Here is a 13,287-nt window from a genome sequence, read left to right as displayed (position 1 = left end):
GGGGTACGACGTCAAACGGGACGACTTGGAGCGGGAGAGACACCGCAGGAATTTTTAATTTCCACTGTCTATAATTTTAAAAATAAATTCATAAAACTTTATCAGAATGACCAGAAAGGATCCAGGATTTAAGGTGTATGAAACTCTAGAATTTTCCAAATCTATTAAAAACTGTGGTAAAAATTGAGATAATAAACTATAAAATTTGAGTTTTTTCTAAACATGAAGTTTAAAATATAGCAGAACATTCATTTTTCATAAATTAAATAATTTCTACAGTTTCATACACCTGTAAGTATGGATTGTATGCTGTGCAAAATTAGTCGACGAATCTCTCTTACTTATGAAGAAACGTGTACCTATAGCAACAAACGCAGCCAATAGAAGTGAAAAAATGATGAATTTTCACATGTAACAAAAAATTGTTATTTTTTTGGAGCTCCCATGGCTATGATTGTGAATCCTGAATCCTTCCTGGTCACGCTTACAAAGTTTTATGAATTTATTTGTAAAAGTATAGACAGTGGAAATTAAAATGTCCTGTGGTGCCTCTCGTGCTCCAAGACGGCCCGTTTGACGTCCTACCCCCTCTTAATATTTGTACACAGTAGAATATATTCTGGCGTTTGAAACAGTTTGACCATTCGAAGAACAATATCTTCAGCTGATTTACTGGCATTCATGGTCCCTCTTGTTGCTTACCGACGTATAGTTCTAAATTCTAAGTCTAAGAGGTTCTTACATCAACCAAAGCAAACACTTTTAACCCATACTTTGCTGGTTTGCTACGAATATATTGCCTGAATGGGCAGTTGACTCTAAATGCCAAAACCTGTTCGTCAACAGTAAGATATTCACAAGGTGAAAAATATTTTTGGCAGTTGTTCGTGAATAGTTCAAGTACCTCACTGATAGCTCTGATAGCAGCCAACTTGTCAATCACTCTGCGAAGACCTCTACATCTACATCTAGATCTACATCCATACTCCGCAAGCCACCTGACGGTGTGTGGCGGAGGGTACCCTGAGTACCTCTATCGGTTGTCCCTTCTATTCCAGTCTCGTATTGTACGTGGAAAGAAGGATTGTCGGTATCCTTCTGTGTGGGCTCTAATCTCTCTGATTTTATCCTCATGGTCTCTTCGCGAGATATACGTAGGAGGGAGCAATATTCTGCTTGACTCTTCGGTGAACGTATGTTCTCGAAACTTTAACAAAAGCCCGTACCGAGCTACTGAGCGTCTCTCCTGCACAGTCTTCCACTGGAATTTATCTATCATCTCTGTAACGCTTTCGCGATTACTAAATGATCCTGTAACGAAGCGCGCTGCTCTCCGTTGGATCTTCTCTATCTCTTCTGCCAACCCTATCTGGTACGGATCCCACACTGCTCAGCAGTATTCAAGCAGTGGGCGAACTAGCGTACTGTAACCTACTTCCTTTGTTTTCGGATTGCATTTCCTTAGGATTCTTCCAATGAATCAGTCTGGCATCTGCTTTACCGACGATCAACTTTATATGATCATTCCATTTCAAATCACTGCTAATGCGTACTCCCAGATAATTTATGGAATTAACTGCTTCTAGTTGCTGGCATGCTATTTTGTAGCTAAATGATAAGGGATCTATCTTTCTATGTATTCTATCACGGATATTATCGAACCTCAGACATCTCAACGGAAACCTGAATCGGTTTTCAAGTATGGATAAATGATTCAAGTCCGTTTCCCTTTGAGTTATCGCATAATTTCGATACACTCTTTCTAGAACATCTCAAAGATCCAAACAGATATAACAAACCAATGAAAGCTCTGATCTCGTTCGCATCTGTTTCTTTAGCGTCCCTTTTTCTTAGAGAAGTCACCACAATCTTAATTGATGTACATATTAGTGCATGTTGCGATAATGCTTATTATATTTTCATCCAAGAACAAATTCAGAATTCCTATTTCTGTCTTTTTTATACGACCTTTTTTTTTGGTCCAGGTAAATTCGTAATAAAGTTACAAAATTTCCTTCTAACACTGGTAGGATATTTATTTTTCCTCCGTTTAGTTATTCCATCTTTCCCTATAAAAATGCATCCTCTTGAGCTACTTCTTCCTCTGATTCATATTCATCATTTTCTGACACTTCTTGTTCTGTTCCTGAATCATGACCGCTTTCATGAACAGAATCCTCAGTCTCTGAGTCAGCGCTATCACTGTGACCAATTTCATCACTCAGCTCATTGAACCATTCCAACCATACATTAGGATCTCTACTAAACTCTGCCCGAGGTTTTTTGCCTTTTACATATCTTCCACAATTTAAAAATAAAGACACTACTAGGTAACATGGAAGGTAAATGCAAACAGTTTCAATACGTCTAAATTTATGCACATGAAAGGAAAGCAATAATGAAATACAGACTTACTTCGTTTCAGATTGTGGCAGCAGAGCTCGCGCGGATGACAAGCGTCCTACAGACTATAATAACGTTTCATAAGCAATGTATCTTTCGTAACTGAAAGACAACAATGATTGGAGCTAACAGCGGGAGAGTTAATAGAAACGTACTGAAAATGGCGCGAACTCAATCCGGCCCTGTCAGACAAAATTGAGCGAGAAAGCCACGGGGACGTCGAGTGTCATCCGCACGAGCAACGGAGGGTTAAGGCAGTGTATCAGATATTACTATACTGTTTGCCGTGATGTGGGAACTAGAACACGGTTTTGTGCGCTCAGTTGTCATCAACTGTAATCCATAGACGCACATCAGATTATTATCTTTGATATTTCTTCTTACACAGTTTTGTAATATTTACTTAACATTCTCGCATAGAGATAAGTGAAAGAAAAGTTACTGACATCTAGCGATTACACCAATGTTTACAACGATCTACATAGCTAAACATATTATCTTGGGAAGCTATAATACACTGAGATGACAAAAGTCGTGGGATCCCTCCAAATGCCCTGTTGGACCTCCTTTAGAATGGAGTAGTGCAGCAGCTAGACTTGCATGGAGTCAACAAGTCGCTGAAGGTCCCCTGCAGAAATGCTGAGTCATGCTGCCTCTATAGCAGTCCATAGTTCCGAAAGTGTTGCCGGTACAGGATTTTGTGCGTTAACTGACCTCTCGATTAAGCCACAAAAATGTTCGAAGGGATTCATTTCGGGTGATTTGGCTCTCCAAATCATTCGCACCAATTGTCCATAATGTTTATCAAACCAGTTTGCTAACAAATGTGGCCAGGTGAAATGGTGCATTGTTATCCATAAAAAGTCCTTGGTTGCTTGAAAATATTACGTCCATCAATAGGTGCAAATGGCCTCCAAGTAGCCGAGCATAACCATTTCCAGTTAACGATTGTTTCAGTTGGACCAGACGAACCAGTTCATTTCATGTAAACACAGCCCACATCATTATGGAGCCACCACCAACTTGCACATTGCCCTGTTGACAACTTAGGTCCATGGCTTCGTGGGAGCTGCGCCACGTTCGAAGTTTACCATCAGCTCTTACAACAGAAATTGGGACTCATCACACGCGGCCACGGTTTATCGGTCATGTAGGATCCAACCGATATGGTCATCAACTCAGGAGAGGCGCTGCTATGCTGTTAGTAATGGCACTCGTGTCGGTCTTCCTCTGCCATATCCCATAAACTCCGAATTTTGTCACACAGTCCTAACGGATACGTTCTTCGTACATTCCACATTAATTTCTGGTGCTATTTCACACGGTGTTGCTTGTCTGTTAGCGCTGTCAACTCTACGTAAACACGGCTACCATCCGTCGTGAAGTGAAGGTCGTCGGCCACTGCGTTGTCCGTGGTAAGAGGTAATACCTGAAATGTGATATTCTTGGTAAACTGTTAACACGAGGATCTTGGAATACGGAATTCCCAAACTATTTCCGATGGAATGTCCCATGAATTTAGGTCCAACTACCATTCCACGTTCAAAGTCTATTTATTCTTGTCATGAATCATAAAAGGCAGCTCCGACAATGCATTGCCATTTTATAACTTTTGTACGCGATATTACCGCCATCTGTATAGGTACATGTCGCTATCCTATGACTTTTGTCACCTCTGTGTACATTTGTTTGCATGGCCGTTTTCCGCAGCAGCTGTTATAATCAATTATTACTAGTTTCTCTGTCTTAACCTTACTGCAATGATGTAAAGAGAACTTTAGCGCAGATGCGTTAAGCTTTCATTTACAAAGCATCTTCTGTGGTCGTTGGTGTTTCTGCCTCTTGCTCAGATATTCTGCAAACAGCTGCTTTTTTCTTCGTTGTTAGCAGAAGCTGAGGTCGGAAGAAACTTCGTTATACATTTGCACTTGGCAGTTTTTTGCCTTTTTTGAAAGGCAAAGGAAAAGTTCTTTAAAAAGAGCAAAGTCTGCCCCGTGCAAATATAGAACGAAGTTTCTTTCTATCTCATTCTCTACTAACAACGAAAGAAAAAGCAATGGTTTTCAGAATATGTGAACAACAGGTAGAAGCATGAATGATCACAAAAGATGATTTGTAAATAAAAGCGAAACGCGTTCTAGTTTATTTTTCGCTTTAATTAATTGCAGTAAGCTTAAGAAGGAGAAATCAGTAATAACTGAACTGGAAAGGCCGTTTATTTGTGGCTAATACTTGGTTTAGTTTTGCAGTGACCACGCCTTGCATAAAAAACCGAAGAGACAACCATACAATTTAGGAATACAAATTCTTACATAATCTGATGGAACATCTATCTTCAAAATTTACGTCTTGATAAAAAGTTATTATCGCAGTGAAACTTTAGAGACTGGAATAAACACAATATATTTCAGATTACGTCAAAGCTGTTGAGTAGGGATGAAATTCAAATTTTAATTACGTAAATTGCGTCTCATATCGAAATCCTGAAAAACCACATAATTCACACAGATACTGCTACTGACATTATATTTGGACTTTTGTAACACTGTAACAATAAGTCACGCCAGCAAAATAAAAACTAATTTTGTCCTTATTAGTATCAACAAAAACTACCGAGAACAATTGCCTTGAACTGTTGAAAAGGGTAACTCTAACTTGTATCTATACAGAATACGATCATTACAGAGAAGTGAAATAACTACAATAAAGCTGACAACATGTGTTTTGTGTCAAAGATTAATTTGAAAGATTATTAGTAATCTGCATAAAGAAATTAATATGTAACAATTGTGTTAGTGGACAGTGGCGACATATATGGCACGGAAAATGAAGGAGGGTGTCGCCTATCAGGTGTGGTAGGAGACAGACGTGTTTTGTAAATCCTACGTGTGTTGTAGTTCTGGGAACTGTTAGCACCCATACGTCATTGTCTTTGGTACCCAAGTGTAGCCGGAAGCAGTAATAAACCATGAAGATTACTGTAACGGCTATGTCTTAATTCGTTGCAGTTAAATCCACAATGGAAATTTCTGCAGGGTTGTGATTACGAACCTGGAGGTACTACGTATGTGGTTTCGACTTAAAGAAAATCGTCAACAACAAGTTAAATATATTCTGCTCCTTCGTTTTCTTGGACAGACACGGGATCTCTAGCGATAAATTCGAGTCTGGTGTGTCGGAACAGACGAATTGCATCCGATATTTCAAAGCTAGATCACTTACTGTAATGTTATACCACTTTTACGAATTAATGTGATGTCATTGAAGTTGGAAATCCAAAGATTGTATAGTTAATTATTTGCGTGATCAAGGATTGTCATTGAGATATTTAGCCATGATATAGAACGTGACGGTTAAGTTACGATGACAACGTACTTTTTCAATGAAAAATGCGTAACATGCTGACTATTAAAATGATTGTCTTTCACATTCAACTTCAGCTACCTTTAATTTTTTATGTGCAATAATTTTCATTTAACAACGTTCAGTAAGTTTTACTATCTATTCAACTCTTCACCTGACAAGAAGTCAAAGACTTAACTGAATAGGTGAAACGTGTTAGTTTGTACTTAAACTGCTGAGTGAAACTGAACCTACTGTCTTGTTACTTATTTTTATCATTTCAACACTGACCAGGAGAATTTTCCCTGACAAAAACAACTCAAACTTAACACGTTCATTTATTACCCACAATATACAAGCGCAGCATAAACTGACTGCTCTGCGGCGACAATGACTTCAAATAATTAATACAAAAGAATGGCACTGGATTGGAAGAAATCCTATCAATAACCCACAGTTTTTCATAAGTCACTTACCTCACAGAAAATCTTCATAACTCTAACTACAGCGATTACAGCAAACAGCAACTACAGCCGCTAAATAAAAAGATTCTAATTACTATAGGCTCTAACTACTAGGAGGCATATGGTTAGCAAACGAAAGATTTTTGTTGAAGAGCAAGCAATGTATTTAGCAGATTTTACCTTATTCATGTGACATCCAGTTCCAAAAATTATATAGTCGTGAATAATTCCACTACCCAAACATTACCAACTACATCCATCTTCATTTTACAATGCATGTCCTACCAACACCGAGTTTCCATGAAGGACACATATCCAAGGTGTCCACTCGCTAACTGTTAACTGCTAACTGCTAGTCCGTTCAACCACAGAGGACGCAGAGTGCTGTCAGCAATATTAATTTCAGTCTATAGCGCTGCCAACACACAAACATTTTAACAGGCTACTTAAATAGCCCCCTGATCCCCTCAAAAAATTTACCAAGTGTTTTGGGTAATGGCCAAGACTAAGTTGTTAAAATTTTTTATATTAACAATATCATATGCATCAGATGCACACAAAGATTAACCAATGTTCTGTTTGCCAATAAAGTAAAAATTCTCCTCACAGTCCCTAAAGACAGTTCTAATTTAACAGAAGAGAAGTCTACGCCAGTTTTATGCACAGAGGATGAGCAGTAAAATAAAAACACGCATAAGTAGCGGACCACCATGCAGTCTTGTAGAGGTAGTGTCGTCCTCTCCACAGAAATACAATGCTGTCTCTTGACATGAAGATTTCAGTTGAGAAGATTGGTAATGGGTCACAACATAGCAGACGCACAGGAAAATTAGTCGAAGTCTTGAAGAATATTGGTAGAATTGGCAGAGCAGACCCACAGTAATCCTTGTAGAGATTATGGTAGTAATGGGCCACTAAATGTGCAGACCCATTTGTAGTCCTTGTAGAGACTGTGATAGTAATGGGCCACCGAATGTGCAGACCCGACTTTTAGTTCTTGTGCAGATGCACAGCAGCCATCCATTGCGACTGTGTTGGTGCACAATCACAACTGAAGAGTCTTGAGGATAATGTTGCAAGTCCATGAACCACACTTGGGCATTCACTAATTTTTTTATTGCAATACCCTTAAAACCAGCAATGGTGTTAACCAGTCCCGTGCTGAATTATCAACACATGTGCCAGCACTAACACAGTCATATAATCTCAGAGATATGACCAACAGACAAATATCTGCAGTAAAATGAATCCCTACTATTTACCTAACTTAAAAATCTGGTGTCTATATAATTACAATTTAACAACATACAGATTCAATTACAAATGTAAAGAAAATATCATTATAATGAAGAACATGATAATACAAATAACATTTGTAGTAATACAGGCATTACAAAAAGGATAAAAATAAGCAGATATACGAGTATTGTATGCATTATGACATAAGCAAATAAATGAAAAAGAGAATACCAGTAGAAGCTAACAGAATAAATAATGTTTAAAGATTTTCGTAATGTAAAGAACATGGTACAAAAACAGAGATTAGATTTGAGGATAACAGTATTCTTCATCATAGCGAATGCAGATTAGCATTAGAAGGAAAAGAAATTCTACCAAATTTATCTAATCAGGTAAATACACAAAGATAGAAAGGAGACAGAAGTGTTCATTTTACTGCAGGCATTTGTCTGTCGGTCATACTGTATGTAGCAAACCTCTAATATTATATGACTGTGCTAGTGTTTGTACGTGCGTTGATAATTCATCAAGGGACTGGTCAACAGCATTGCTGGTTTTAGGGACATTGCAAAAAAATTTGTGAGTGCATAAGAGGTGGTTATGGACTAGCTACATTATCCTCAAGACTCTTCAATTGTGATTGTGCACATGCACAGTTGCAATGGAAGCCTGCTGGTCATCTCTACAAGGACTACATTAGGTCTGCACTTGTGGTGGCCCATTACTACCATAAACTCTGCTAGGACTATTGTGGGTCTGCTCTGCGGTGACACACAAATTCTACCAGTATTCTTGAAGACTTAGACTGATTCTTCAAGTCAAGAGACTGCATTGTGTTTTCGTGGGGAGGACAAGACTACCTCTTCAAGACTGGATCGTGGTCCATTACTTATGTGTGCTTTTTCTTTTACTGCTCAGCCTCTGTGCATAAAACTGGCGTAGACTTCTCTTCTGCTAAATTAGAACTATCTTCAGGTACTGTTAAGAGAATTTTTACTTTATTGACAAACAGCACATTGGTTAAGCTTTGTGTGCATCTGATCTATTTGATATTGTTAATATAAAAGAATTTTAACAACTCAGTCTTGGCCATTACCCAAAACACTTGGTAAATTCTTTGAAGAGAACAGGGGGCTATGTAAGTAGCCTGTTTAAATGTTTGTGTGTTGGGAGCGCTGTAGACTGTAATTAATGTCGCTGACAGGACTCTGCGCCCTCTGTGGTTGGACGGAATAGCAGTTAGCAGTTAACAGTTAGCGAGTGGACACCTTGGATATGTGTCCTTCATGGAGACTCGGTGTTGGTAGGACATGCATTGTAAAATGAAGATGGATGTAGTTGGTAATGTTTGGGTAGTGGAATTATTCACGACTATATAATTTTTGGAACTGGATGTCACAGGAATAAGGTAAAATCTGCTAAATATATTGTTTGTTCTTCAACAAAAATCTTTCTTTTGCTAACCATTTGCCTCCTAGTAGTTAGAGGCTATAGTAATTAGAATCTTTTTGTTTAGTGGCTGTAGTTTCTGCTTGCTATAATTTCTGTAGTTCGAGATGTGAAGATTTTTATGAAGTGAGTGACTTATGAAAAACCGTGGTTTATTGATAGAATTTCAGGGCCATTCTTTTGTGTTAATTATTTGAAGTCATGTTGTTGTTGCAAAACAGTCAGATTTCGTTGCGCTTGTATATTGTGGGTAAAAATGAATGGTTTAAGTTGGAGTTCTTTTGTCAGGGAAAATTCTGTATATCAGTATTGATAAAAATAATTATCGAGACAGTAGGTTCAGTTCCCCTCAGCAGTTTAAGTAAACACTCAGCAGTTTAATTACAAACTAAGACGTTTCACCTACTCAGTTATTTCAGTAGACTCAAAACAAGAAGCCAGAATGAGATTTTCACTCTGCAGTGGAGTGTGCGCTGATGTGAAAGTTCCTGGCAGATTAAAACTATGTGCCTGACCTTTGCTTTTCGCGTTGAAGTGCTATACCAACTGAGCTACCCAAGCACGACTCACGCCCTGTCCTCACAGCTTTACTTCTGCTAGTACCTCGTCTCCTAGCTTCCTTTCTTTCAGGAGTGCTAGTTCTACATGGTTCGCAGGAGAGCTTCTGTAAAGTTTGGAGGGTGGGAGAAGAGGTACTGGCAGAAGTAAAGCTGTGAGGACAGAGCGTGAGTGATGCTAGGGTAGCTCAGTTGGTAGAGCACTTGCCCGCGAAAGGCAAAGGTCCCGACTTCGAGTCTCGGTCCGGCACACAGTTTTAATCTGCCAGGTAGTTTCAAAATAAGAAGCTTCAGCTGTTTCCTGTGGCATGCTAAAGTGGAGTGATTGAGTATGTAAGTCATTTCTCCTTCTAGTATTGTGTTCATGAATGTTCCAGCTGTTTGCGAACATCGAATGATTCCACATCTACATCGTCATTTATACTCCGCAAGCCACGTCATTGTACTTCGTATACCGCTGTCACTTCCCCCTTTTGTTGTAGTGTGGGAAGGTCTGCGTGTGAACTCGGGTCTCACTGATTGTACCTTAATGGCCTTTCCTCGAGATATACGTAGAGGCGGGCAATATATTAGCTGACCCTTTTAGGAAAGTACCCTCACGGAATTGTAACAGCAAATGACGCCTTTCGTGTAAAGTCTTCCACTAGGCTTCTATGAACATCTCCGTGACACGCTGCGCTTGCTAAAGGAACTTGTGACGAAACGCGCTGCTCTTCTTTGGATCCTTTCCTCTATCGATCATTTCTGGTATGGGTCCCAAACTGATCAGTTACATTCACGTATCGGTCGAACAAAGTCCTTTTTTTAACTACAACTGTGTGCAAATAAATTTGGAACAAGACTATTAAACTTCAACTTTACACATTAATTACCATACTAGTTGACAAACCCTGAGTTGCCTTGGAATTTAATTTGCCAATTGTCTATAAGAAACGGAAAAAAGTGAACTGTTTGTAACGTAACATTGAAAAAGTTTCATTTCCATGCATTAGTGGAAACACCTCTGAAACTGTGAAAGAGTCGTGCAAAGAAATATACGTGACGTGCAGTTGTATAATTACAATATCCTGGACAGTTGCTGTGCGCTGGGCGATTTTGTGAACGATTCTATGGCAATGCCTCTTCCTAGATCCATTCACAGTTATCATTTCCGCCTGTAGCCGTTTGCGCATGGCAGTTCTAGGCTGTCAGAAGCACTGCCAGGTATCAGCTATTTCCTTAAATTGACTCGACTGTAGAGGTGTCTTAATGGCAAAGAATAAACGTCCTATAACTTGATGCATGATGTCGCATTTTTTCACACATGTCAGTTGTGATGTGATATCTCGTGAATTATGATAGGTGGTTCTTACCCCGACAGCGACTATTTCTGACTGTAACGGATATGTGTACCAAGTCTGATTGAAATAGGTCCATTGGTTTAGGTGGAAACGTGAAACACACACACACACACACACACACACACACACACACACACACACACACACACACATTTTTATAATATGTATGGATGTGTAATATGGTTAGCAGCTTACTTAATATTGATGACTAATGTGCCCTCCTTTTGCTTTAACGATCTTCTTAACACGTTGTGGCATAGAGTCGATCAGCTTAGAGTAAATGTTTCGTAATTTGCCGTCATGAAACCACATTTTTACTGTATTTACTAACATGCATTCTTTTGTGGAACATTCCATGTTGCCAAGACATCTTTCCACAATATTCTACAAATTCTCAACTGCGTTAATACTGGTCAATTACGAGGTCAGTGGGGCATGTTAATGTTTACTTACACGAACCTCTTCAACATTAATGTTGTTTTCTTTCATGAACTTCTAGATTGCTCTGGAAAAATGACAAAGGGCCATATCACTCTGAAATGTTCGTCCCTCATCTACAAAGTCTGTAGGAATGGCACAGTCCTGCGACTGAAAATTTCCGTGTATTTAGTTGAATTCATCTTGCCGTCAGCTGGTACTGGTGCCCTAGGGCAACTTACAGCGAAGAAGTCAGACATTGTTTAGAGCGTCTTTACAATCTGTTCCAGATGTTCATGTCTCACTTCCTCATCGGTACTTTGTCTGACGAACGATAAAATTTGACTCGTCAGGGTAAATAACACGATTACAGTCAGTGGAGGTTCAAGATTTATATATTTTGGTCCACAGAAATAACACACGCTGTTGCTACACATATAAGCATTCAGCCGAAATGGAGGAGAACTAAAGTTGTTGTTCATGGTCAAGGCAACAATAGTGCGCCAAGAGTCGAACAATCCCTTGTAAAATATGAGATTGTCCCAGTTTATTTGTACATTATTATACCTGTTTTGTGGGTGAAATAAACTTCTTGACTACGTTCTCAATATATCTCAGTCTGGCATCTGCTTTTCCTACGATTTGCTTCATGTGGTCTCTCCATTTTGAACAGCTGCTTACACATACCCTCAGATATAAAATGGATGTCACTGGTTCCATTGCATGTCCAACAATCGTGTAATATATAACAATGAATTTTTCTGCCTATTTATTAGTGACAGAAATCTTCATAAGAGAGTAAACGTACTTTGAGGCACTTGTAAGTATGTCTACCTTATAAAGAGCTGTGGTTGTAGAGAAGGCACCTCATATTCTGCTTATTACACGTTTCTGTACAGAAAACACTATTTTCCTGAATGAAGAATTAAAAATAGTATAATTCGAAATTATTGCACTCTTTGACCGGTCTGCTTATGACTGCATGATATTTGGAATCAACATAAAAAGTTCCTTTGCACAAAACATATATTGCAGTATGTACATGAAGATACGACTCATGCACAGTTTGAGACCTTCCAGTGCATTCTAAAATATTTACAATAAAAACAGTCTTGACATCTCGTGGAAATCGGGTTTTCTGCCGGATATCAGCGTCTTCCAAACATGATATTTCGACGTCATTACTTGACGTCCTCATCAGGTGTTCCCTGAGACTGGCTGCTTGCTGGACCGGGTCGCATATTTATGCCTGCCCGGTGCCTGGTGCTCTGTTTGGCGCGAGTCGCTCTATCCTGCCGCCCTGGGTGTTCCCTATTCCGTCCGCGCCCGCTCTGGCCGCCTCCAACTGCGGTCGTGACCTCCTGGTGTTCCCTTTTCGGTCCGCGCCCGCGAGAGACGGTGATATTCGGCAGAAAACCCGATTTACACGAGATGTCATCAAATCGCCGGGAAAGTCTAAGAAAAAAAGTCTTGATCACGATTTATTTATTAAGGTGACCGGTTTCGACCATACTGTGGTCATCTTCAGACCATTGAGTAGGAACCTTTCTGCTGGAGAATCACTACTCCCATAATGTATTCAAAAGTAATTAATGCATTCTAGAATCATTGACAGTAAATAATTAATTGTTGGTTGTTGATTCGGGAAGGAATTGATGACTGCAGAGTAATTCTACAGTATGTAGAGTGACCAATGCAGTAATTCAATACAATCATTTGCTGACAATACAATACATTACATGTTGACAAGAGCAACCTTTATTTACTGTTCCTAGTCATAACATACCACAGTCGAAGAAAGCAAAATAATTATAATTGTGTTCTATCAAGAAGCGGCATAAGAATCAGTTTGTATAATGCAACACTGAACGGAATCATGGGCAAGAAACAATTTGACATCGTCTTCAATAGCAGAAATTGTGTAGCTACACGTTTGCATGGTAAATGATGGAACAATTAATTTATGTTACAGACATGTGCTTAACAATGCATGGGACAGTCCTAATGTGTCATTTTTATTTGTAAATATTGTCTTAGTATAATGTTGTTAGTATGTAGTAACTAGGATGTATACAA

General features: G+C 39.1%; 1 protein-coding gene across 3 annotated transcripts in view; it reads right to left on the bottom strand.

Moving 5' to 3' along the window:
• The window catches only part of LOC126282063 (transient receptor potential protein), a 413,093-nt gene that overhangs the window by 125,586 nt on the left and 274,220 nt on the right, over positions 1-13,287 (bottom strand). The gene's annotated exons all lie outside the window — the stretch shown is intronic.

Source organism: Schistocerca gregaria, chromosome 7 (assembly GCF_023897955.1).
Source record: "Schistocerca gregaria isolate iqSchGreg1 chromosome 7, iqSchGreg1.2, whole genome shotgun sequence".
NCBI classification, from domain to species: domain Eukaryota; kingdom Metazoa; phylum Arthropoda; class Insecta; order Orthoptera; family Acrididae; genus Schistocerca; species Schistocerca gregaria.
Note: the sequence above shows the minus strand (reverse complement) of the source record. Positions and strands in the feature narration are given on the sequence as shown.